The following is a 12,937-nucleotide window of genomic DNA, read 5'->3' as shown; positions in this document are numbered from 1 at the left end:
CTGCAGCTTCCACGGGCAAAGGTCTACCCTGTCCCAATGTCCTCAAGGTCCGGGCTCCACACTCTTGCGTCTGGGGAAGCACTCAGTGTTCACACCCGGGAAGGGGACCTGGAGAGGGTCCACGGACCAGGGGAGGGAGCCCCCTGGGGAGCCACCTGGCACCCTATGGCTCTGCAGCAGCTAGGCCTTGGACCCCACAATGGCGACTGCCTGCCCGCAGATCACTGGCACTGGGGGGGAATGTTCAGGGTCCGGTAGGCACCAGAGCTGGGGGCCTGGCGAGCTCAGGAGTACACAGTAGCTCCCCGGCTAGAGGGCCACCGAAAAGGAGAAACGAAAAAGAAAGAAAAAAAAGAAAAAAAAAAACCCCACTAATAATAACAATAATAAAATAAAATAAATAATATTAAAAAATATGAATAAAAAGAAAAAGAGAAAAGAAAAACTGTTATTCCGCAACCCTTCGTGGCTTTCCGCCTTAGCGCAGTTCTGCCCCTTTCCCTTTAAGCACCGCGTCCCCGCAGGGGATCCCCTAGAGTCTTAGCTCTTTCCTGCTGATGTCTCCCGTCCACAGAGTTCACACAGAGCCACGGCTCTTGGCGTGGGGTCACGGACTATAAAAGGGAGCTGCACAGGGACCCGCGCGGCCCCCTATGGATCCGCAGCAGCTACGCTGTGGTCCCCAGATGACAACCGCGCGCCTGCCGGTCCCCGGCGCTGGGGGAGAATGTTCAGAGCTCGGCAGGTGCCAGAGCCCACAGCAGCTCCCTGGCCGGGGAGCCGCCGAAGAAGAAAAAGAGAAAAAAAAACCCACTTTAATATTTCATGATCGCGGTCCCTCGCCTCGGCGCAGCTCCGCACCTGTCCCTTTAAGCGTTACGTCCCTGCGGAAACCCCCCAGAGTCTAAGCTCCTTCCCGCTTATGTCATCTGTTCTCGGAGCTCCTCGTCTCCCACGGTGATTCTGTCCGGACTTCAGGCAGATCCCTGATTGAGCGGGTGTGGGGATCAGTGGGGAGAACAAGCCGCTTTGCTGTGGGGCTGAACCCGCCTCACTCGTTGGTGAGGAGGGTACGGCCGTCCCGCACTCCGCTGTCTGTTTTCCGTTCTGCACTCTCCAAATTATCTCGGTTTGATTTCCCTCTCGCCTCTGTTTTTTCTTGTTCTCTGTGTTCACACCGCCGTTCCTGCGGGGAAGCAATCCTCTAGCGTTGTGGCAGGTCGAGATCCATGCCTTCCTCTCTGGGAGCACGAATCCAGGAGGTCACCTCCACTCCGCCATCTTCCAAAAATAAATTTATATTCTCAACCTCCTTTAAAATTTGCTGTCGTTGTAGAGTTACTTAAGGGGTAAGCACCATGTCTCTGGAGACTCAGAAATAAATTATTCCAAGAAAGTTAAGAATTTGCACAGCTTTTGGAGTCTGGCAGGCATAACTTGGAATCCCTAGGTTATATCGTGCAAAGTACTTTGACATCTCATCTTTGTCACTTGCACAATGGAAATATTAATGTGTGCTTCACTTCATGATATTTTTATAAGGATAAAATAAATTTATGCAAAAATAATTGCCACATAGCAGTGATCATTACATAAACACCAGCTATTGTTAAAGTGTGCTAGGTGGACACTGTTCTCTCACGGGACTTTGTTAAATATGTGGAATAACTGAAAAATGGAGAGGTACATAGTAGCATAGAGAGGTAAGGAAATATGGAATATACCCATGAGAAGAAAAAATGAGTGTAGCAAAGACTCTTAGGTGGCAGGGAGTCTAAATTAGCATCTAGTCAGAAAACAGGACCACAGTTAATCCTGGCAAAGTTGTATAGAGCAGAAACAAAGGAAAGTGCCAAAAATAAATTACTTTTTTCTGCCTCACAATTTTAACTGGAAAGTGAATTCTGCATTACTCATGAATGCAATATGATAATATGTTCCATCATGCAATGTTAATTTGATGATATCTTATTCAAGCTTTAAAAGTGTTACTACTTAACTTATTAACCTAGAGCAGGTTCCAGTTATTTCTATGGAGTAGAGATTCAACTTCTTCTGGAAAACTCTACTGTCCATATTTGGTCCCAACCAGCCTCTTCTGCCTTGGTATCTCTGTTAGCCTGTTTGAGTTTCCTATTCCACAGCCGAGATAAGCTACCTTCTCTTGCTCATGCTGGTTCTCTTTCCCATGGCTATGCCTGTTCTTGTACTATTTTCTCATCCTAGTGTAACTTTCCCTCATTCACCTCCAAATGTCCAAAATCTGCCTGATTTTTAAGACCAAGTCTAAATGTCATGTTCCTGAAACCACTGGATATTCCTTGACTAGAAAGAGATTTCCTCCTTTTGAACCACTGCAACATTTAATCTGCATTTCTGGTAAGGTTCACATTGCTTTCTAGTTTATTTTTTTAGATTCATATTTAACTCATAGTGGGTGTGCAATATATTTCACGGTAAATAACATTTTTTGCAAACTATTTTCCATAGAACATTAGTGTACTATGAGATTGGTGTTTCTTCAAAAAGAATTCTGGGATTATCTAAATTTGGGGAATTGTAATTTTTCCCTGGTATATATTAATATTTCTTATAGCTGAGTAGTACCCATAATATGCTGAAATAAAAAAAATATTTCTTTGAGCCCTGAGACACTCATGGGGGGCTTAAAATATAAAGTATTTGAAAGCTTGTTTACCTACAGAATTATAAATTTTTAATAATAAGGACCCTTTTATCTTATAGTATATTGGTATTTCATGGAATATACTTAAGAAAACATTTGTGTCCAATGGGCACAGTTTTACTGCTGCTTCAACTGAGTGGGAGATTTTTAGTTGGTTCTGCTAAATCCAGTGTTTCCTGGTTTGGGGGCCATTTTCCTTCCTATTCCTGTCATTTCTCTTGGGGTCCGGGTCTCCATCCTCTGTCCTCGGTTTTTGAAAGGAGGCTTGTCTATATAGAAAAAATGTAGTGGTGGGAGTTGGGAGTTTAAATTGATTAAAAGGCTATTTGGGTAGCAGTCCTCATCAAATGACAGGGAGAAGAACTACTAATAGAAATCCTTTTCACAGACAAGGTACAGGGTTTATCAGAATGAACAAATGAAGCTCTCCAGGAGTTGAAGAGCTCCACTGACTCCCTAAGGCTGGTGACCAACCATGCCTGTGGAGCAGAGATCAGAGCTCTGTTCTTGTAGATTCCATTCTAGTTAATTGGACATATGCCTCATTCTCCTACCTACTCTGTGGCTTTGTCTAGTTTTGGTTGGGAGATAAATTGGATCATAGACTATTTATTTATTTGGTTCAAGACCTTAATGGAATATAGCATTCGAAATTAAGAGCCAAAAGTTCCACTTTGTTGTTCCTCATTTCTCCTTTGAGAGCTTCCCCAAGGTAATTGGTATATGAAGTCTAATTGACTCTACAGAGTGGGAGTGGGGCCTTAGGGAGGAGGGGGTAACAGAGGCAGATAATTAATACAAAATATCTTATCACACTAATATGCTTGAATTATTTCCCTTAGTGGTTGATACATTCCTTGACCTTTATCCTTGTGTGGTGTGTGGTCCATGGTACTTAGCAGAGAGAGATGGTATCTAATGAATGTTTGTTGCACAAGTATGAAGTTTTTAGGACATTACTTATAAGAAGAGTCTTCTAACCACTTCTGGCCAAAATTTGGGTAGGGTGGTTGGTTTTCAGCCCAGAGAGATGGTGGGGGTAAAGGAAAGGTTTCTAGCTCCAAAGAAGTTAAGGATTCTACCTTAAGGCTTCTACCTCATGGAGAGCTAGTACTTACTAGCTCCAGACAAAAAGGAGTGTGTTATTTAATCAGGCAGATAGACAATCAGGCAGCACATCCTGCCAAGAAGGACTGGAGTGTAAATCATCATTTCACAAATCATGTGATATTAGCAGATAGGTACAAATTTCTTCTTCTTGTCTAAATTGTAATTTTGACTCAGTGTCCTTCAATCACTCATGGCAAAAGGAGATTAACAGCCTATTTAATCATCCATCAGGAACAAAAAAGTACATTTAAGGATGTCGCAAAATGGCTCTTCAGCTAGGTCACGTATTGTTCTTGCAGTGATTTGAAATTGTTTGCTAGTGACTGATTATGCCCCTTTTTGATAAAGGTGCTGCTGGTGGTGATGGCTTTACATGTGGGCACAATTATGAGGAATGTGTTATCCTTGGTTCATTCCTCATAGTTCATTCCATGTGCTTGAAAACAGCACTTCTGCACGTCTGTCTACTTGTGGCATTTCTCAATGCAGTTAAACTTAATTTTGAATCATAAACCTTTCCATTTATCTGGTGTTTAACATTTTTAAGGTACTTTAACACCTGTGTGCCACATCAAACTCATAATAGCCCTGAGAGGTAAAGAGAGCCACAATTATCTTTCCAATTAGATATTAAGTACACGTGGCAAATAGCATTTACCACAGAATTTGTGACAAGGCTTCTTCTGTGACCCGGTAGTGCCTTTCCCCCCATGAATTTCTACTCTAATATGTCCCTGGAATGTCTCCCACTTGTGGCGCTTGCTGGTTCTCTGCTCAGCTTGCCCTTACATAGTTATGTGGCTACATAGCTGCCAACCACTCTACAAATACTCTTCCCACAGAATTGGTTGGGATGAGCATTTTTTCGTGCTTTGGAATTCATCTAAAACTTAGTTCTCTTTCTGTATGTTTAAAAAAAATCAGTTCTGATTTTACATAGAAGCATCTCTCATCAGGATGTGATTTTCAAGAACTACTGGCAGCTGCAAACAGGCACCAGATAAAATTTGGTGTGTTTTCCCGAGTAGGGTGACCATATAGGATTTGGCCATATTGTATTCTACTACAGTGCTCAACACGGGGATTATACTCAATAAATATGGTAAATGAAGATATTGTTATTCTAAGTCAATATCCAATGTTAGAGCCTCACTTGGCTCTAAATTTGATTTCATTTGTTATTGAATTATGGAGAACATGGTAGGCACTCAATACATGCTTCAAGAATGAATGATGTTAATATGTACCCAAATGTTGGCTGCAACAACACATGAGTGATAATTTAAATTGCTCTGATTGTGGTCTATTTTTATAAATATTTGAGAAGTTGGCTTGCGGATATGGAGGATGGTTCAACATTTGTGGATCCAGTTCAAACAGTTTTTCCCATTTGTGCATGTTCTGCTTCAAGTTCTCCTCTTGCCAAGGCCCCTGCTCTTGACCTTCACTTTATTTATTTATTTATTCATGGAAGGAAGGAGATTAGTAGGGGATAGTTTTATGCTTCATTTCCTAATCTCCATCTTCCTTTCAATATTGCTTCTTATACATTTCATGTTCAAATTGCCTTTTTCCGACTATCTTCTATTCCTGGAGCAGTATGTTTTCTCCTTGCCTTGTGGCACACAAAAACATTTAGATAATGTGTTTCTGCCTCCAATCCATTTTACTCTGTGCTAAGGTATCAGTCAATCTGACATCACTTCTTCTAACTTGTTGATCAGCACTGGAATATATGCAGGTGTCTCTAGTAGCACAGACTGAGCTAAATGAGGTTAGGCATGCTTGTCTCTCCACCGGACTGAAATCTGTGAGGAAGATAACTTATTCATCTGAATATCCATACCTGATATCAGAACAACTGCTACAAATGTTGGCACAATAAGTACTTGTGGAATTGTATCTAAAGTCCTCTCATGTTGACTCTGGGGAACTTGGCCTTTGCAAATGAATGCTAACTTTAAGAACATCTCAACAGACACAAAAAAGATGTATATAGTATGTCATATCTCTTTTTGTCAAATGCCTCTCAATTAAAATATTCCTTTAGACTGCAAAACATGGATAAAAAGTGGAACTATTGTGACCACAAACTGTCAAATTTCCAGATGTCTTAAAGTACCATCATAATGATTTTATTCATCAGTTTTAATGTAGGATTCTGGAGTTAGACAGCTACAAGTTTAGAAAGCCATTTTTCCTAAAACAATGATTTTCTTTGGGATCCCCTTAAAAACACAAATGTTTTGCAGGAGGATAAAAGAATGGGTCTATAAAACTACCCTACAAAATTAACTGCTCGCCATGCTATATAGAACTTTCAGAAACAATGTTTTTTGTCCACTCAGACTCAGAGGTAATATTATTAGTAGTAAAGACAGAAATGATAGGTTCAAGTCACAATTATTCTATCAGTAATATGTGTAAAATATGCATAAAATTTTAAAAGTTTGCTTAGAGTCGCACAAACCAGATCCAAAGATCCCTTTTCAGATACTGAGCAGATTATGAAATATGATAATATGGGAGATTTTTCTAAATCCAGTGCTAGAGGCAGCATGAACAGGGATGCATTATTTTGCTAAGGCTGTCAGAACAAATAATGCAGACTGCATGTTTTAAACAACAGACATTTATTTTCTTGCAATTCTGGAGGCTAGAGGTCCTAGATCAAGGTGTCATCAGAGATGATTTCTTTTGAGGCTCTCTCCTTGTTTTGTAGATGGCCATCTTCCTCTGGTGTTTTCACATTATTTCCACTTTTTGCCTGTGACCTAATTTCCTCTTCTTAGAAGGATATCAATCATATTGGATCAGGGGCCACCCTAATGACCTCATTTTATCTCTTAATGATCAGATCTCCAAATACAATCACATTCTGAAGTACTGAGGGTTAACATTTCAATATATGAATTGGGGAGCAACACAATTCATCCCTGACAAGGGATATGAGATACTTTCAGATTGTACAGTCTGTGTGTAAATGAAGAAATTCTAGGTAAAGTTATCTGTAGCAGACTGTCTCATGATGGCATTCTCACTATAAGAAGGAACTGAGGGGCACGATGGCAGTGCAGATCTCCAGGAAGAGGAAGTTTGTTGGTGATGGTATCTTCAAAGCTGAACTGAATGAGTTTCTTACTCGGGAACTGGCTGAAGATGGCTACTCTGGAGTTGAGGTCCAAGTTACACCAACCAGGACAGAAATCTTTATCTTAGCCACCAGAACACAGAATGTTCTTGGTGAGAAGGGCCAGTGCATTTGGGAATTGACCGCAGTAGTTCAGAAGAGATTTGGCTTCTCAGAGGGCAGTGTGGAGCTTTATGCTGAAAAGGTGGCCACGAGAGGTCTGTATGCCATTGCCCAGGCAGAATCTCTGCATTACAAACTCCTTGGAGGGCTTGCTGTGCGGAGAGCTTGCTATGGTGTGCTGTGGTTCATCATGGAGAGTGGATCCAAGGGCTGTGAGATCGTGGTGTCTGGGAAACTCTGAGGACAGAGGGCTAAGTCCATGAAGTTTGGGGATGGCCTGATGATTCACAGTGGGGACCCTGTTAACTACTATGTTGACACTGCCATGCACCATGTGCTGCTCAGACAGGGTGTGCTAGGCATCAAGGTGAAGATCATGCCACCATGGGCCCCTACTACTGGTAAGATTGGCCCTAAGAAACCCCTGGCTGACCACGTGAGCATCGTGGGACCCAAAGATGAGATACTGCCTGCCACCCCCATCTCAGAATAGAAGGTTGGGAAGCCAGAGTTCACAGCATAACAGGGTTTCCTAGGCAGCTGTATCTGGAGTCTGGATGTTCCTCTGTAAAGACGTTTTATAAAGTCTTGTACAAAGACGCACACACGCAAAAAAGAAGGAACCGAGAAGAGAAACCTGGGGATCTTGTATGAGTTTTAAGCCCCCTAAAAGATCTTCTTTTCAATCTCTCAATACATCACAGAAGGAAATGCTTTAATATAAAAAATAACAATAATTTTTTTAAGTAGGGAGATTGTTGTTTGAGTATCATCTTGAGGACCTTAACCAAAGTTTCAATCACTTTCAAAATGAAATTCTCTATAAACTAATTTCAACTTTAAATCCTTTGTGTTAACTAGAAGTGTTTTGATCATCTTTTCTTTTCTTGCAGCTAAATATAATTACCAAACTTAGTTTTCAAAGTAAAATTTTCTTTAATCTTGATCATTATACAGATTCATGAACATCTTTTTTGAGAACTGTCACTTTGTGTCAACATCTGTATTAATTGTGTCTTCCTTTTCTTTTTATCTTCTATAGTCTATGACCTACTTAGTTCATGTATTTTAATGACTCATTCAAAATTATAGGGATCAATCAATCAATACATTTGGTAAGTTCTACTCTCTGTGCTGCAAAACTATGCTCAAAAGGAGAATTAATGGATGCCATTGCTGTGCTAAACAGAGGCATTTGGTATCTTATAATATAGAGCCAACTACTATGATACTCATTTTCTAGGTTAAGAGGCCAGGGTCATGTAGTATAAGTGATAAATGTAAGGTCAGACCACTACTAAGTCCCATGAGCTGATACTCTAACCCATCTTTCACTAACATCAACACCTATGCTTTCTAATGTACCACAGGATATTTTTCTCCAAATGCTAGTAATCATTTATGGTAGTACCTGATCTTGCTGCTGTGATCCTCAGATAGAATCTGAAGTACACATAATTACCACTGTTTTACAGATGAGGGATCTCCGCTTTAGGGGAGGTGAGCTACCTGTTCCATGGTGGGATAAATATTAAAAGACAGAAGAGTAAATCCCAACACTTTGGAGGCATTTCTCAGTAGAAAACACTAACCTCACTCTTAAGGAGTCATAAATTAACTGAATAGCTATAAAACTATAAAACTAGAATTATCCATATTTACATCCCAGCGGTGTCTTGGGAATGATGAACATGTTCTAAGAGGACATGATTCTGGGGCAAAATTTTTGTGGTTAGGTTTGTATCTTTTTTCCTTGAACCTATCTTGAATAATCTTAAATTTTAGTCTTCACTGAGTTATTAATCCAATAACTTTGAACTAATTTATTTCTTTGTAATTTATATACTAAATGTACTTTAACCTGAAATCTCAATACCCAAATTGTTCAGAGCCATTAGCCATTACAGGAAATTCAAAGGAAACATATTTAAATGTTTTAGCATAGTAAAGGAAAGGCTGGTGAATCTGTGCCTCAGGAAAGATTTGGGGAAAGGGTAGAAATAATGAAGCTAGAATGGAAGAAATCAAGGAAGAGAGAGAGAAACAGAAACTACTGTGGATGGCAATTAAAGCAAAATAAAATAAATAATCCATACTAATGGAGAGAACATGAGAGAGAATGAGTCAAACCTGGGAATGCCAGACTGAGGGGTAGGGTAGGAAGGCAGGTGGCAGGAGGGGAGGAGAAAGCTAATGAGAAAGCATTCATTGACCCAGCTCAGTATCATGTGCAACTGAATAACCCTCCATATGTCACTTGTCAATACAGCTAGGACAAGGCTTCCAAGTACATGACAACCATATTGGCATTGCATGCCAAAGGGAGAAAAGCATTTACAAGGATGCCCAGGTAGGAAAATTTATACATGGAAACAAAATATATCTTTTTTAAAAAAAATTCAGAATATTATGGGGGTACAAACACTTTAGTTACACATGTTGCTTTTGCACCGTCTGAGTCAGAGCTACAAGTGTGCCCATCCCCCAACAGCATGCACCGCACCCATTAGGTGTGAATTTACCCATCCCCTCCTCCCTGCTCCCACCTGTCCCGCACCCTATGAATGCTACTTCCATATAAGCACATAAATGTTGATCAATTAATACAAATTTGATGGTGAGTACATGTGGTACTTGTTTTTCCTTTCTTGTGATACTTTACTTTGAGGAATGGGTTTCAGCTTCATCCAGGAGAATACAGCAGGTATTAGTTCACCATTGTTTTTTATGGCTGAGTAGTACTCCATGGTACATCTATCCCACATTTTATTAATCCACTCATGCATTGATGGGCACTTGGGTTGTTTCCACATCTTTGCAACAGACTCTTGATAATTTGTGTAAATAAAATATTTGAAAAAATTAATGAAACAGCAGATGCTAAGTCAGATATAACAGTTATATGTGAGTCTATATTTTCAATAGGTAAATACTTTTATAGTAAGTGCCGGCCAAAAATAGTTCAACATGTAGACCATGGTATTTTTCAGAATATAAACTGCTTTATAGACCAATCCTATGAGAAAGTTAATCTATCTTGTAGGCACTATTATGGGTTTTTAAAATATTATCATATTAATAAAAAATATGAGATTTTCAATGACCACCTGAGATTCAAATCATTACATGAGAATGTATCAAATAGAGCTTAGAAAAGGGGGATGTTGCCGCCAATGGTGTGTTTGAGAAAAAGGATGCCTTGGACAACTTGTTTTTGTACTTTTTATGTGAGAGTTAAAATTGAAGAAAGATGATGAGTCCAAACTTCAGAATAGCCTCAGAAACATATTTATCCAGTTATTAAGAATAATATTTCCTGAAGGTTTTCATATAAAATGCAGTTTAAAAATAAAAGTATAAATTTTTTCATATTATTTTATTTCTCTTTAATGTTCTTTTAAATTTTGTCCAAAAGCAAGATCATTTGATTAAATTCGCAGACTTACAGACATAGAAGTTTATAATGGAAATAACTTTGTCATGAGTAATGTTAATGATAATAACTCTAATTTATTCACTGCTGAGTTTATGTTAAAAACTTTTGCACATTATTTCCTTTAATGCTTACATCAGTGTTTGGAGGTTGAAATTATCATCTCTATTTTTCAGGTTAGGAATTTGATGCATAAGAATGTTAAATAACTTGCTTATGGTGACACAAATAGCAAGTGGAAAAACCTGGATTGCAACTAAGGAGTCAATTCTATATTCCACGTGCTAAACCACAATATTCTACAGTCTTTATTGAGTAACATACTTATAAATGTATTTTTATACCTTCTCTATTTTTTATAAAGGATTTAGGTGTCTAGAAATAATCTAAAATATCAGTGGTGAACAATATCAATTTATGAACACTGGAAAAGGTACAAAGATAGCAAACTAAAGTTCAAAGTCAAGTTACACTGAGTATGTGTAGTAAATCCCTCATATATTAATAAAGATAAAGATTTTCCAGTAGAAATAAATTTATTTCCATGCCCACTAAATGTTAAACAAACATTTGGAAATTATAAGATTGAAGGGGCAGCCACCTGTGGGGAATATGTGCTTGGTTGAACTTGGTCTTGAACCCCGACTCTAGCGGTAGCTCTGTGTTGACAGAGATTTGTCAACATTGTTGCTTTGCCCCTTCTATAAGCAGTGGTCACTTGGCTCTAAAGAAGATGGTTTGGAGCAGTAGTTTCTCTTCTGTAAAATCTGTCCAACATGTAAAGGAATTTTAAGACATTGAGAGCAATTGCATGATCTGGTCAAGGAGACCATAATGTATGATGAAGTAATTGAAGCATGCAGAGGGACTTTTTCTATCCCCTACTGCAATGTGCTGGATGTAATAGTGCCTTGCTGCATTGTTATTTATTTGATTTATAAGATCTCTTTAATATATTAACAGGAAAAAGAGCCAAGTCAGTTTAATAACTCATTTGTATTTTACAAGGTAATTAGGAAAAACTAAAATTAAGCTAGCATTGTAGAAGGCTGCAAAAAAAAAAAAAAGCACCTGTAATTCTAATTTCTCCTGTTAGCAATTTTTATGCATGTCGAGGCTTGAAAAGTATTCAGTTTTGTTTTGTTTGTTTGGTTTTTAATCTTCTGAATTTTTTTTTGGAATCTAAATGCCATGTGAAGAACCCAACTATCTGCTAGTTGGGGTCCCCATGACCCCACCTAGATGCCAGACTCATGAGTGAGGCCATCTAAGTCCCCAGCCTGAGGTCAGGTGAGAGCAGGCTGGCTTTTTGGTTCATCTTAAGTTATCATCCAATATTCAGTTGTTTTTTTTAATAGCAGGATTATCAATGTGGATGGATGCACATGTGAGGCCATCTAAGTCCCCAGCCTGAGGTCAGGTGAGAGCAGGCTGGCTTTTTGGTTCATCTTAAGTTATCATCCAATATTCAGTTGTTTTTTTTAATAGCAGGATTATCAATGTGGATGGATGCACATGTATTTTTTATTTTCCATCAAAATACAACTCTCAGGAATATCCTACCATCAATCAAGGGAATAAGGAAGGATTTTACTAATGCATTAAAAGAGGCCAGTAAAGAGGAGGCAAAGTTATGGCCAAATAAACTGAAATGAGCATGTTTCAATGATGAACAATATGTTCATTCATACATACTCCTAGCTGAACAAGAATGAAAGTCTAGCTGCTTCTTGGAAGGATGGTTTTCTCTCTGGTATTCCACCCTATTCTTTTGTATTGGAAATCATGAATGCTATAAGAGGCAAACTGTATTTAATCAATCAACAAACATTTGTGGAGCCCCTAGTAGACTCTGTGCACCAGATACGATCCTGTGAATACAGCCTATAAGAAATACAAGCACAGAACTCTAGTGTCCTTGTCCATCACTGTATTGCTTGCCCTTCGGGAAGCAGAACCAGTCTCCTCTAACTCCAGACAGTGTGCAGTTGCTCCTGGTTTAGTCCTCACGCCAAGGGATGAACCTGGAATGTTAGGAAACATACACTTGACTAAGAGCTAATATGCTAGGTTTTAATCCAAAATCTTCCAGTAAGTAATTATGTGATTCTGTATTTGACATCTAATTTTTCTATGCCTGCATTTCTTTCCCTTACAGTTTGGGAAGTAAAAACTTGCCTTCCTTTTCTCAAAGAGTGGATGTGAGAATGAAATTTGGCATTTTAGAACTGAATAGCACTGATAAAACTGGCTTGTTTTTCTCCTTTAGCTTTACGCATCAGGAAAGTGAACCAGAGCAATTGTGAATATTTGGCAGCCCTGAATAAGTTTTTTTTCTCTCTCTCCTTTTACTTGACATTTTATTATCATTCAGATTTTCCCTGCTCTTGATTTTGAGATATGTTCTGTTCATTTTTTCTTAGGCATTTATTTTATTATTTATTTGTTGTATTTC

General features: G+C 38.9%; 1 protein-coding gene and 1 pseudogene across 2 annotated transcripts in view; one reads left to right on the top strand and one right to left on the bottom strand.

Annotated features, from left to right (window-relative positions):
• The window catches only part of DPP10 (dipeptidyl peptidase like 10), a 1,316,731-nt gene that overhangs the window by 884,802 nt on the left and 418,992 nt on the right, over positions 1–12,937 (bottom strand). The gene's annotated exons all lie outside the window — the stretch shown is intronic.
• LOC123643286 lies at positions 6,858–7,542 on the top strand (annotated as a pseudogene). Its single transcript, XR_006736745.1, has one exon. The product of XR_006736745.1 is annotated as a 40S ribosomal protein S3-like (transcript).

Source organism: Lemur catta, chromosome 8 (assembly GCF_020740605.2).
Source record: "Lemur catta isolate mLemCat1 chromosome 8, mLemCat1.pri, whole genome shotgun sequence".
NCBI lineage: Eukaryota > Metazoa > Chordata > Mammalia > Primates > Lemuridae > Lemur > Lemur catta.
This window is presented reverse-complemented; position numbering and strand designations above follow the sequence as displayed.